This window comes from Phascolarctos cinereus, unplaced genomic scaffold, assembly GCF_003287225.1.
Source record: "Phascolarctos cinereus isolate Bilbo 61053 unplaced genomic scaffold, phaCin_HiC Scaffold_7;HRSCAF=346, whole genome shotgun sequence".
Classification (NCBI taxonomy): domain Eukaryota; kingdom Metazoa; phylum Chordata; class Mammalia; order Diprotodontia; family Phascolarctidae; genus Phascolarctos; species Phascolarctos cinereus.
In genome coordinates, this window is record NW_027556180.1 from 54,812,003 (window position 1) to 54,826,929 (window position 14,927).

The 14,927-nt window shown below is 39.5% G+C and overlaps 1 pseudogene; it reads right to left on the minus strand.

Annotated features, from left to right (window-relative positions):
• LOC110197239 (uncharacterized) overlaps positions 1-14,546 on the minus strand; it is a 47,589-nt pseudogene extending 33,043 nt beyond the window's left edge.
• Between the last annotated feature and the right edge of the window lie 381 nt (positions 14,547-14,927).

Sequence of the window (14,927 nt, forward strand, 5' to 3'; positions counted from 1 at the left end):
CATCCTCAGGCTTCAGGGTAGCAGGGATGATAGGTATGTCCAACAGCAGGCACTCACTGTTTTCATGTATATCATTAAAGTTTTTCATAATTTGATTACTAAAGTCTCATATTATTCATTCAAATGTTAAGCCAATTGAGCTGAAAAATATCATCAGGTTTCTAAGAGATAAGAGGATAACAGGCAATGTAAGAAGCAAGGTGTCATAGTGGAAAGAGAGAGAAAATCAGCCTCAGAGTCAGAAGACCTAGATTCAAATTCTGTCTCTAAAACATTTGCTGGGTTACCCTGGGCAAATCACTTTCATTGCCCTACTTCTCCCCCATCCCTCACCCCCAACCCCAGCAACTCTCTAAGACCATACATCACAGAACAAGGTCAGGTCTGTATTGGTAGAGGGAGTTTCCTCACCAAGAATTCCATACCCCAATGAAATTATAGGTCCAGGTCAAAAATGTCTCCACCGAAAATAAAGAAACCCCAGGACAAAGGGTACCTTTGACATATTACAAATTTGCTTCCCCCAGTTCTGGCTGGTGATGGGTGTCCCTTCAACAAATTTTGGCAATATTAATGAGAATTTATTCTTGTGACAAGTCCTAGTTATTTATATGGCTCAAATTTATATATAAAATATGATTATTTCCAAAGAGATCATACAAATGGGAAAAGGACCCACCTGTACAAAAATATTCGTAGCAGCTCTTTTTGTGGTGGCAAAGAATTGGAAATTGAGAGCATGCCCATCAATTGGGGAATGGCTGAACAAGTTGTGGTATATGAATGTATTGGAATACTATTGTGCTATAAGAAATGATGAGCAGGCAGTCTTCAGAAAAACCTGGAAAGACTTGTATGGTCTGATGCTGAGTGAAATGAGCAGAACCAAGAGAACACTGTATACAATAACAACCACGTTGTGCGATGACTAATATTGATAAACTTAACCCTTCCCAGCAATGCAATGATCTAAGACATCTCCAGAGGCCTCGTGATGGAAAATGCTATCCACCTCCAAAGAAAGAACTGTGAAAGTTGAATTGCTATTTTTTTCTCTTCTGTTAAGTTTTATTTCCACTTTCTGATGGCTCCTCCTATTGGTTTTAATTTTTACTTACAACACCACTAATGTGAAAATATGTTTAATAGGAAGGTAAATGTATGGCCTATATCAGATTGTGTGCCATCTTGGTGAGGGTGGTGGGGAGGAAGGGGGAGAAAAATTTCAAACTCAAAAGCATATGGAAGTGATTGTTGATAAATTAAAATAAATTAATAAAATTTTTTAAAAAGAAAAGAAAAGAAAAAAAGAAAAAAATGTGATTATCTTTTCATATTATATTATATACAAATCACATAGTAATAATAGCTAGGATTGATATAGCACTTTAGGGTTTGCAAAGCACTTTACACATACATTAGCTCATCTGAGCCATGCAGCAACTCTTTGTGGTAATGCTATTATTATCCCCATTTTACAGATGAGGAAACTAAGTTTGAGAAAGGTTAAGTAACTCTCCCAGATTCATACAGTTGACAAGTATCTGAGGCAAGATTTAAACTCAGGTTTTCTTTATTCCAAATCTAGCTCTCTACTATGCCACCTGGCTGCTTTTTCAAAGGTAGTACTTATATAATTGCTATAAGATTTACAAAGCACTTTACAAATGTTACCCTCCTCCCCTCATCACTGCCTTGTCATGGCAGCTTGTATAGTTCAATGAAACTATGAGCTATGCCATAAAGGGTTGCCCGAGATGGACAGGTCATAGTGGAGAGTTCTGACAAAAGGTGATCCATTGAGTAAAAGGAAATGGCAAACCACTCAAGTATTTTTGCCAAGAAAACCCCATAGATAGTAATAATGGTCCACAGGGTCGCAAAGAGTCCAACAGGACTGAATAAGTAAACAATTACGTATATACTCAGTTGGTTTTCATAATGATTTTGTGAAGTAGGTGCTACTATTATCCCCATTTTACTAATGGTGAAACTGAGCCTGGGAGAGGGTATGAGGTAGCATTTGAACTTGGGTCTTCTTGATTCCAAGCCCACCTCTCCAAGGTATCAAGCTCCTGAGTACAACCCAAACCTGATTAAAATGTATTTTTTAAATCGATTTTAATGTGATGATATTAATTAACCAGTCAATCAATAAACATTCATCAAGAACCTACTATATGCCAGGCACTGTGCTAAGCACCAGATATATTAATAAAATGTATTATATGACATTAATTTTAAAAAGAAATATATAAATAGGCATACTTCTCTGGGTTCCACAGTGATCTTTTTGTACGCTTTAGTGGCTCTTCTCCTTTTGAAAACCATCTGTATGACCTGGGACTAATCCCTTCAACTTCCGGGGATCATTTTCACAACTGAAAATTGCTGCCTCTGCTTTATTCCCAGATTTTTCAGGCTGTTTGGGGTAACTAATTGAAGGCCCTGAGAGCTGGCTGCAGTCCCTAAAGGCGAGCAGAAGCCATCAGGTATTAGGACTGTGGCCAAGAATTTAAAGGATTGGATAAAACATCATTCAGCTTCAAAGTGATGGATGAAGCCCTTGTCCCACAAAGAGAACTGTGTCCATTTGTGAGATGCAAAATATCAGCCAAGCCCAGAAAGGGGGAAAATGGCACAAGATGATGTTGGAAATAATCGCAAAAGGAGGGAATGATTATAAAGCACTGCCTTCCAATTCCCTTCCCTCTCTTTTAGAGGATTGAGCTTGCTATTCAGAATCAACAAATGCATCCATCTCAAAGAAATCCCTGAAAACCCTTTAGATGGGCCATTAATACTACACTTGCCTGTTTCCATTAGCTTTAGGGATATTTATATCTTTCCCACAAAGCCTTTACTCTAGCCCTTGACTTTTCTTAATCTTCATTTCTCTTGACATTGGAGCAATTCCTTTGAATAAAGAGCTCTAAAATTCTGCTCCCCTGGGAAACTGGGTGAGATTAGCATTGATTAATTAGAGGGTTGGTTGATCTGCTTAGCCTGAGCTTAGGCAATCTTAATTGTTTAGGAAGCCCTCCTTCTTGGGGTTCTTGTCATTTCCAGAAAGAGAAATCCCCATTGGAAGGATGACTTCTAAGCATATACCTGTTGTCTATAAGGTCCTTGGGTCAGTTTTCTCCTCATATGTGCTTAGGAGGCAGCATGTTATAGAGGAAAGAGCCATAGGTAGGAAGTCAGAGGACCTGGTTTCAAGTCCTAGTTATCTTGCCTGAGGGAGCTGGGACCAAGAAATTCTTCCCCTCAGTGAAGCTCAACTACCATCCCCCCCATACCGTGGGGTTATTACTCGCATCACCTAGTCACAGAATCACTGGAAAGAAAGCTCTAATCCAACTTAATAAGAATTTATTAAGTGACTACCATATGCAAATACGGTGCTAAGTGCTGGTGATGCAAGGACCATACAAGCATGAACTATTAACATCTGAAACTCATTCACAACATTCTGTCTCTGATCTCCGTCCCCCATGCCTAAAATGCTCTACTACCTCTCCTCTATTCCTTAACTTTTTTGTCTTCCTGCAAGATTCAAATCAAATCCCACCAATCCAGGGGGGGGCCTTTCCAAGCCCCTCCAGGTGCTAAAGCCTTCCTGCTTTCAAAGAACCTTCTATCTACACAGAATCCGCCTAGTTGTTTACCTGTTATCTTCCCCATTGGAATGTAAGCACCTTGAGGGCAGGGACTATTTTTGCTTTTTGGGGTAGCCTCAGGGTTTAGCATAGTACCTGGCTGTGTAGTATTAGCTTATGAAATGCTTGTTGTCTTGTCTTGACTATCATTAGTGACTTTTCCGTAATGCTGTTCTGACTCATTGAAATTATATATATATATATATATATTTTGCTTTTTAGGCAATTGGGGTTAAGTGACTTGCCTAGGGTCACACAGCTAGTTAAGTGTTAAGTGTTTGGTCTGAGGTCGTATTTGAACTCAGGTCCTCCTGACTTCAGGGCCAGTGCTCTATCCACTGCGCCATCTAGCTGCCCTGAAATAATATTTTTTTACAAGTGAATATGTACATTTAATAAGAAATAATCCTTATGCGAGTGTTTGTGCCAGAGTGACCTGGTATTCTTTCACTTTCAATTTACCTTGAAGCTTTTGTTGAGATGGACTTCTCCTGCCTTGTAAGGCCTTTGTTGCTTTGTCTTTTTCCTGGGTTTCTGCAAATTCTGCCATGTGTCTGATGAGAGCCATGGCCCCAGAACACTGTAAGTAATTACCACTAAGATAAAGTTCACTAGAGTAAAGAGGCAAAATAAAAGTTTTAAGTGATATTATTTTCAGTCTCTCTAAGCACCAACTATATGCAGAAATATATATATACATATATATATTATTTATTAGCAGAGGAAGCATTTAGTGAATGATTGTTGAACTGAATTGAATTGAATCTCAACAAATTCTTTTGTAGCAATATTGTAAAAAAAATATTAATACCGTACTTTGCATTTAATAGAACATCTAATAAAATAAGAGTCACTTAATCTTCTTCTATAACCTCTCAGTTTCAAAAAGACCTTCCTGGATCAATACCCTAATCCCCTCAGAATAGGGAAAGAAGGTACTGAGGTTATGTGGGGTCATAGAATCCCTCCTTAGGGCATGGGAAAGGCAAAGATCTTAGCCAACATTATTTTTCTTTCTGAGTTTAGTTACTGTGTTAATCCATCTTCCTGGGTCTCAGGTCTCATGTTCACACAGGTTCACACTGTTCCCTAAAAGAAAGGGTCAGGCCTGAGAAAAAGGATTTTAGTGCAGGGCATTGTTTGTTGAGAAGTTTAATTAAGTACTGATAAACTTTCCTTCCTCTAGGTTAGCCTGGAAAGAAACTTTATCCTGGAGAAATATTTATTTCTTGAAATTTGCAGTCTAACTAAAAAGGAGGATTTTTTAAATACACTTTCACGTTACAGAGACTTCAGTATAAACTCTAGTGGATCCAAGATCTCCAGTGGTGCAGACTGCAACCCATCCTCACCTTCTCATCCAGTGCAGATCTCATCTGTGCTAGCTCTCTGTTCCTCATCTCTGCCTTTTCTGGCTTTCTCCAAGTCCTATCTAAAATTCTACCCTCTACAAGAAGCCTTTCCCAATCCCTCTGAATTCTCGTGTCTTATCTCTGTTAATTATTTTGTATTTAATCTGCACATAGTTTGCCTGTTCTCTGCTGATTGTGAACTCTTTGAGGATAGAGATTTTCTTTTGCTTTTCTTTGTATCTACGGCACAGTGCCTGGCACATAGTAGGTGCTTAACAAATATTTATTGACTGATTGATATCTATAGTAACTTGAGCATATTTGGAAATGGAGGTATAAGGGATTATACCACAGAAATATATGATAGATACATTGCAGGGGCTAGAGAGATCAGGGAGACAGCCAAAATGCTCCATGGGCATTTTCACAATGTCAGGAAAAAGTGAGGAAGGTCTCCAGCACATTGGATGACCTTCTGGGAGGACATGGACAAGAGAAGCATGGGAAGAGACTCATGGATGGATTGCAATCTACCCATTGGAGGGAGAGCCCAAATTGATGAGATCACAGATCCATTTGAATTTATATGAAATATGATCTTGTTAAAAGGATAAACTTGATTTCAAGACAAGCCAGCCTAAACCATTAGTCTAGAAACAGGAAATAAGATCATGAAGAAAAATTAGGCAGACTCAAAAACAAGTTTGGAAACAAGGAGTAGAAAGCTACAAAGATTAATTAACAAAAACTTTTGGAGGCTTTGGCTACAATAATTCTAGCCATTAGATGGATGTCCTTACCAAATGGCACTTTGGCTAATTGCCCATCCCAGCTTTGAGCCTACAATTGGTCCCAGATTGCAATAACGGAGGCTGAGAATCTTAAGCTTTTGGTTTTTTTCCAGGCCAGCCATAAGAATAGCAACTCCCTCATTTCCAAACCTTAAAAGAGAAAGAACAAATCAGCTACTTATCATTGGATTTAGATAAGGAAAGGAGAGATCATCTAATTCGATTCCTTCATTTTAGTGTGATGGCATGGAATGAGTGCTGGATTTGGAATCTGAGGTCTTGGGTTCAAGATTTTGCTCTGTTGCTCACTGCCTTTCAGCACCTCAGGGCTTCAGTTCTCTCATTTGCAAAAGGGGAGGGGTGAGGGAGTAGGCTGGATGTCCTGGCTCTAAATCTGTGGTCTCCTGAAGCTGCAATCTACAGGCATAAGCAGTTTGACCAAAATTATAATTAGGTGGAAAGGAACAAAGGAGGGATTGGAACCCAGATTCTTAGATTCCAAATTTACTTCTGAATTCTACGTTTCCCATTTGATAACTGCTTTGTTGAGCGTCCTTTGGGATCAGTTTCCTTGCATGTAAAATTAAAGGTTTGGACCAAGTGACTGACTGTCCCAATCCCTCTGTGCCAAGATATTCAACTGCTTTCTTCCCTTTCTCCAGGATCTGAAACTCGGTGGTCTATGCAAACTAACCTCCACTAGGGTTTTAACGGATGAGGAATTAAGGGTTGTAAGCTTTTCTGCTAGGTAATGGTACAATGCCTAGAGTACTAGACAAGGAGTAAAAAAGACCCCAGTTCAAATCCCACCCCTGATACTTCCTAGCTGTGTGAGCCTGAGCAAGTCACTTAATCTCCACCTGCCTCCATTTCCTCAACTGTAAAATGAAATGTAATTTGTAAAAATGAATTTAGCTGGACAGATCTACGCATGAAATATAGTACACATCAGACCCTTCCCAGCTTAATAATTCAATTCAACAAATGTGTACTAATATCAAATATGTATAAGGAAGGAAGCAGTCTCCCTGTCAGTAAGATCCAGGTACAAGTCCTGCCTTTGACACATACTACCAGTGTAATAGAGGGAAAGTCATTTAACATTTCTCTGCCCCCAGACAACTCTGTAAGGCTTTCAGTTCCAGATGAAGGGTTGATCTCCAAAAATAAAACAAAACAAAAATGGGTTAGACTCTGTGGTAGGCTCTGGGGTTCCAGAGATAATAAACAATAAACAGTGTCTGCCCTCAAGGAGGTTACAATCTATTGGAGGAGTAAACAGATTTTAAAAATACATCAAAATTTGAAAAGGAAGAGATTAATAACATTGAGGAGGGGACAGGAAAGGTTGAACGGAGAATTGAAGGAAACTAAGTAATTTAAGAGGGGAGTTGAGAAGAAAGCACATTCCATCCATGGAAGACAGCCAGTATAAAGGCATGAAGTCAATGGATGGATGGAATGCCTTATTCAGGGAACTGCAAAGATGCCAATTTGTCTGAAATGTAATATGTGAAATAGAATAGAATGAAATAAAACCTGGAAAAGTAAGCTGGAGCCAGGTTATGGAGATCTCTAAAATGCCAAAGAGCTTGATTTTTGTCCTAGAGACAATAGAGAGCCATTGAAGATTTTAGAGCACAGCTATCACAGGGTCAGGCCTGTCAGTCAACAGACATTTATTAAGCACCTACTATGTGTCAGAAACTGTGCTAATCAAGTGTTTTCGAGAGATCTTGACAGAAACATAAAGAAAGGATAAGGAGAAGCTGGACGCAGGAGACCAGTCTGGAAACTACTGCAATTATCCAGGCAAGAGTTGACAAGGATTTCGACTAGGGTGATGGTCACGAGAATGGAGAGAAGTAATCAGAAACATGAGATGGCATGAAGGCAAAACCTATGAGATTAAGTGATTTACCCAGGATCCCACAGCCAGCATGTTATCAGAGGCAGATCTTCCTGACTCTGGCTGGCTAGGGACTCTCCTCTAAATCTTAAAGCCTATATATAGAGGGATAATGAGAGGGGAGAGGGCAAACAGCTGTCCTTTCCCTGACCCCATCCTCAGTCTGGTCTAGTTAGAGCACATACCATGCAACGCTGAGCCTCTTCCAGAGAAATGTGGATCAGTGATGAAAGGCTTGTTGATTTGGGATGACTTAGCAAATCCCGGATGGTCACTTATCCTCCACCTCCTTTTGACTGAAAGGGAGAGGCTGAAGCAAAGCTACAGTCAGAGAGGATTAGCTACTAAGCCAAGAGGGGTGACCCACTCCATGGACCTTGTAGGGAATGACCCTGCCCTCTACATGTCTCTCTCCCTTACCTTCTGATGATTTTTTAAGCTTCTCCTTAGAAGGGAGAGAAAAGTGTAATTCTTGATTTGAGCTGCTGTATTTCCAATTAGGGCTCAGCATTCCATGGGGTGTTCTCTAGCCAGAGCAGACAAGAGAGCCCTGGTATTTAATTCCCATTACACATGCCACTAACATTATCCAGCTGAGGAAACTGGGGCTCATAGAGATTAAATGACTAGCTCCAAGTTACACAACTAATAAGTGATACGGCCAGGATTCAAACCCAAGTCTTTGAGTCCAGTGCACTTTTTACTACTTCAGGCTACTCTGCTTGGCCAAACAGAATTTGCTGAAATGAGCAAAATGAAAGAATAGAAGATTGTTCCACCCTTGAAAAGACTTGGCCCAGCCCAAAGAGAGGTCATCCTGTTAAGGGTTTAACATTACTTGCAATTCATTTCAATCAGGGAAGAAGCTGGACTGTTGACTTGGGATCTAAATGGATTTTTTGAAATATTTTCCTTTTTAGCTTTTCTGGGTGATATTCAGAGCAATTATTTGAAGAGCAAGAGGTTTCCAAATGCATTGGAAGCCCTGCTTTGTGAATCCAAGGACCCAGATTTCCGTGGATTGCAGTTTTCCTTTTAATGGTTTTGAGTGACAGATTCACTCTCCTAGGACATTGGTGATGCCTCCTAGCCACCTTACCTTCCACTCATGACTCTATCTGGCAAGAGAGCTAACAGGTCTGATTAGCTGCCAGAACATAGCTTTCATATTTTTCATTACTTGTTGTAATCCAATACAATTGAGAGCAAATTGCTGGAAAGAAGAGACTTGCTCAGTCTCTCCACAGACCACAGGTCCATTTGGCTGTTAATTATTTCTAGGGTAGAAAATGGGTACATGGTACGTCCTCGAAGCTCTAGAAGTATGGCCTAAGAACACAAATTAAGAAATGAATATTTAACAACTGAAAGAGAGCTAATGCTTAAATATGGTACTCAAAGGTACATTATTTCAACATTATTGTTCCAATTTTCATTTAACTTTAGTGGCTTAGTTGTGGTTCTGCCCAGAGTTGGAGAGCTCCATTGATTCAGCTGTTGCCATGTCTTGGTCTAGGATTCTATGATTTTCAAAAACTTTAACTTACCCTCAATGGCCAAATGAAAAAAAATGCTCCAAGTTACTAATAATTAGAAAAAAATGAAAATTAGAACAATTCTGAAGTGCTACTTCATACCTATCAGATTGGCAAAGTTGATTAAAAAAAAGATTACAAATGTTGGAGTTGCTATGGGAAAATAAGCATATTAATGCACTTTTGGTGGAGATATGAATAGGTCCAGCCATTCTAGAAAATAATTTGGAACTGTGACCCAAAAGTTATCAAGCTGTGCATATCCTTTGACCCAGTAACACCTTTAGTAGATGTATTCCAAAGAGATCAAAGCAAGAGGAAAAAGCTCTCCTCTCTCCGCCTCCCCCCTCCCATACAAAAATATTTACAGCAGTTCTTTTTGTAGTAGCAAAGAACTACACACTAAGGGATATCAATCACTTGGGGAAAAGCTGAACAAATCACATTATGTGAGGATAGAAATGATAAAATGGGTGATTTTAGAGGAATCTGGGAAGACATGTATGAACTGATGCAAAGTGAAGTGAGTAGAACCAAGAGAACAATTTTTACAAAAAGACAAAAAACCTTAAGAACTCTGATCAGTGCAATGGCCAACCACGATCCCCGAAGATCAGTGATGAAAGATGCTTCTGACAGAGAGGTGGTGGACACAAGATGCAGAATGAAGCCTATTTCTGGACATGGCCAATTGCTTGATTATGCAGAATTGCATTTATTACAAAAATGTTCTCTTTTTTTCCAATGGTGGTGAGGTAGGAGTAAGAGAAAATAAAATTTGATAATTGAAAAAAATTTAATAAAATCAAAAAATTAGGTGTCCTCCCTCATCGTTGGTCTCCTGGAATTATGATTGGTCATTGTGTTGATTAGAATTCTTTTGTTTTTATTTATTTTTAATTTAAAAAAATTTTTTTAAAAGAGGCAATGAGGGTTAAGTGACATGCCCAGGGTCACACAACTAGCTAGTTAGTAACTGTGTGAGGCCAGATTTGAACTCAGGTCCTCCTGACTCCAGGGCCAGTGCTCTATCCACTGTGCCACCATTGATTAGAATTCTTAAGTCTTTCAAGGTTGTTTGCCTTTATAATGTTGTTGCTATTGGGGTTTTTTTAAACCTCAGTGTTTTGAATCATTAAAAAAATTAATCTTTCATGCCAGTGCAAAAATGTGCTTCCCAATCACTGTTCAAAAATCTTTACTCCAACTGTGGGTCAAGGAGGTATGGCAGAGGAAGGTTCTGGGGAAACAGCCTTCATGTATATAGAGGTAGAAGGGTCATAGGATAACAAGTTTAGAACTAGAAAAGACCCTTATCTAGTCCAATCTTTCATTTTACAAATGGAGAGGCCTATAGAGGTGAAATGATTTGCCCAAGGTCACACAGATAATAAATGTCAGAGGCAGGTTTCTAGTGGGTTTAGATCTGTGCAAGTGGAGGGCATACCTATAAACACATTGAAGTGCCATTTTTGAAGACAAGAAATAGGATGTAGAAATAGAGAGAGGACTTTAGAACACTGGACGATGACCAAATGGAAATATCAAAATGCACCAATAACATTCATGTGGTAGCAAAATAGGATCTTGGGGTTAGAGTTGAAAGCAATCATCATTAGGGTCAAGGCATCCAAACTGCTCATTTTACAGATGAGGAAACTGAGGGCTAGAGAGGTTAAGCATTTGCCTAAGGTCCAAGAAGCAGGAACAGGATTCTATTCCAGAGCTAATATGCTTTCTATGACACCCTGTTGCCTCAACCCTGTACTACATAGCTTTGTGAGTATTTGTATGGAAATATTTCCATCTCCTGGGATCAGAACAAAAGGGCAGAATTTGTAAAGAAATACATTGTGGTAACAGAAAATCACCATTGTTAGATCACCACCCTATCCTGATATGGGAGGTTATTTAAAACCACAAATCATAAGAGCATGTAGACCCTCTCTGAGCATCTTAGGGATACAGAAACCCAAAGGCTGTTTCAAGTCAGAAGTTTTGGAAATGAAAAAGAGGTTGTGGCTTTGTAGGGGGAATTGAGGGGTGGGTTTTTTGGGAGAAAATTATATGTGGGTTAGATATAGGGTTTGGAAATATAACTTGGTCAGAAATAAAAAAGGCTCCTGTAACTCTTTAACTATGGAGTGGGTCTAGGAGGGCTTTTTAATGAAAGGATATCCCCAGTTGTTGAGTGCTAGATTGGATTTCTGTTTGATGGAATAGCTGATGTGGCACACCAGCTCCAGATGCTAAAAGCCTGCCATGCACAAAATGTACCCAGCTGAGTTCAACAGAGCCTAGTCAGCAGACAGGCAAGTGCCAGGTGCAGCCAAAGCAGGGTGGAGAACACTGCACAGAAACAGTAGTCAAATCCTTGCTGTGGCCTCAGTTTCACAGACTTGGACTGCAGAAATGGACCAGCATCCGTGGCAGCATCCCACTTGTAAAGGAGGCTGTTTTTAGAGATAATGTTTATTATTAAAAGCCGTAAAGATACAGAAAAACTTAAAAAAGGATATTTTCTTTGTTATGTGAGATGGCTCTCTGAGAAGGGAAGATATATGGAATATTTAGATTAAGAAGGCATAAGGAGAAGAGATGTCAATAAAAATCTATTTAAAAAAATAAAAAAAGACACAAATAAAAGACCTTGAAGGTGCCAATGTTTCCAGGGACCCCAGCGGCCAGTCAAAATAATAGAATGCCAGATATGGAAGGGACCTCAGAGGTCATCTAGGACAAAATAGGCATGCATAGAAATCCCCTCTACAGTAGAGTCATTCTTGAGCGATGGAGGGAAGCCTCTAGGAAGTCCATTCTACTTTAGAGAGTTCTCATTATTGGGATTTTTCATTACTTCAAGGGATTGCTAACTTTTCTATATGGATTCTCCTTCCAGTGATGCAGATCCCAACTCCTTTCCTCATAGTTGGGAATTTGAATCTACACATTACTGTCTGCTTAGATACTTTGGCCTCTTAGCTCATTAACCCGCTTGACTCCCAGGACCTGCACCTTCAATGCACCTCAGCCAAATGCAGTGATGCTCATACCTTTGGTCTCATCATCACCCTTACCTTTTTTTGTCTCTGTGACAGGGGATTCTGAAATTGGTTATTCTAATCCCAATCACCTATGCTGCCTTCTCTCCCTTGGCCTCACTCCTTCCAAACTTTAAAATGTTCTTTTTTATTGTGAATTTAATAATTATCAATAAACACAAAGAGCAAAGAAGATTATATAAGAAGATTGTGAGTTTGTATTTATACATACATATATATACATACATACAGAGAGAGAGAGAGATTGTTTATTAAGTAGTATAAGGAGATAGGAACTAGACTTATGATTTCATTGGTATAAAGAACAACAAATTCTAGAGAGCCTAGGATACTGAGAGTCTAAGTGATTTGCCAAGGGAAACACAGCCAGTATGTATCAGGCAGGATTCTGGCTTCAGGACCAGCTTCCTGTCATGATACCATTTCTCTCTTAAGAAACGTGTGTATTGTACACAGTGACAGTAACATTGTGCAATGATCAGTTATGAGAGACTAAACTCTTCTCAGCAATGCAATGATCCAAGACAATTACAAAAGACTCGTGAAGGAAAATGCTGTCCACATCCAGAGAAAGAACTATGGAGTCTGAATGCAGATCAAAGCATACTATTTTCACTTTTTTTGTTTTTTTCTTTTTCATGTTTTTTTTTCCTTTTTGCTCTGGTTCTTCTTTCACAACATGACCAATGTGGAAATAGGTTTAATATGATCGTACATGTATAACCTATATCGGATTGCTTGCCATCTTGGGGAAAGCAGAGGGGAGGGAGGGAGGGAGGATTGGAAAAAAATCTGGAACTCAAAATCTTATAGAAGTGAATGTTGAAAACTATCTTTACATGTAATTGGAAAAAATAAAATACTATTAAGGGGAAAAAAAGAAATATGTGTATATACATATACACACATGTATATATATATATATACATACACACCAAGATATGTACACATACTTCTGTTTCCTCCTAAGTCCCCCTATCTATAAGAAGTCACATCTCCTATACCATATCACGGGCTTAGAGGTCTCTCACCCAATAAGGAGACACAGGCATCACAGGGCTGTCTTTCACAGTCAACCTTCTCCAAAGTGGGGTTATACAGATATCAGGCAAATTTTTCAGAAGAAGGAAGAGGAGAAGGAAGATTTAGAGTCCCCAAATCAGAGTATGTGGGAGAGGATCCAGGAATATCCAGGCTCATTTAGACCTGCACCGAGGCCCACAGGGCAATACCATCCATGTAGCCCTAAAAGGAAAAAAGAATTGGGCCCAGTGGGAACTGAGGGCCATCTTGAACTTTGGCAAATAGCATGAGTCACAAGAGAGGTTTCCTTGATACCTTCCAGAAAAAGGAAACAAATTTTTCTGTCTGTTGAGGGGTTTCAGGATGAAGCCATGTATGTGTTTTAATAAAACCTGTCCTGTACCCAATATCTTGTTAGCCCAAATTCTTGTAAAGGATCTGAGACAACTTAGAGAGATATAAGTCAAATTATGGTGCTTCCATATGAAGCCCTGAATATAGACATGAGGCATAGAGATTGTTATTGAGAGAGGCACCCAAGATTACCCTATTGCCTATCGTCAGAGGTTGCAGCCCAATTGGCATACCAGTTATATAAATATTTTTAAAACCCATAACTTACTAGGCTTGCAGCATCTGAATTTTTCAGCTTCATCCCTCAGATGCAAAGTTCTCTTCCCAGCATGTAACGCTCATCTCAAATTGTCTTGAGCAAAGGTTCAAGAGAAACTTCTGGGAAGCCTGTTGGGGAGACGGCAGGGCTTACGAGCATCAGCTGAAAGGTAAGAAAAAAAACAAATACTGCCACTACAAAGAAAACCTCCCGAGTATATTTTGTTGTGAGAATGAGGAGTATTGCAATGAAATAATATGGAATCATGCAGAGTGCAATCAGCTGTAGCCTTGAATTAGTTATGCGTGAGTAGGTGAGGTTGGAGACAGGAGACCTGAAAGGGCACGTCCTTGAGTGGGGTGGACTCTGGGAAAATCGATTCTTTTCAGAGAGGAAAGAGGCAAGCTGGAACACTCCTTTACCTTCCTGAGAATCTGCTCATTCTCTATGCTGGTTTTCAAAGCCTTCTCGACAGCTGGGCACACAGAACTCTGAGACCGCACACAGTGCTTTTCATACGTTTTCAGGAACTTTGTGAGAATAGAGACAATAGATAAGAAAGCTCCTCTAATTTTTTATTTTTCTTTCTTTGTCCTTGGCATGTTCTAAAATTCTGTGAGAATCTTCTTGATGGCTGTAAGCATTTGCTCATCCTGAAATATGAGTAGCAGATTTACTATTACTAAATTCAATTATACATTCATTAAACAAAGGGAAACAATCACATCTAGAATCAGAGGTAGTTGGTGTTCAGTCATGTCCAATTATTTGTGACTGCTTAAGGGGTTTTCTTGACAAAATTACTGGAGTGGTCTGCCGTTTCCTTCTCCAGCTCATTTTACAGATGAGGAAACTGAGGCTAGCAGGGTTAAGTGACTTTCCCAGGTCACACAGCTAGTAAGTGTCTGAGGCCAAATTTGAACTCAGATCTTCTTGACTCTAGGCCCAGCACTCTATCCACTGCCCTAGAATCAGAGGATGTG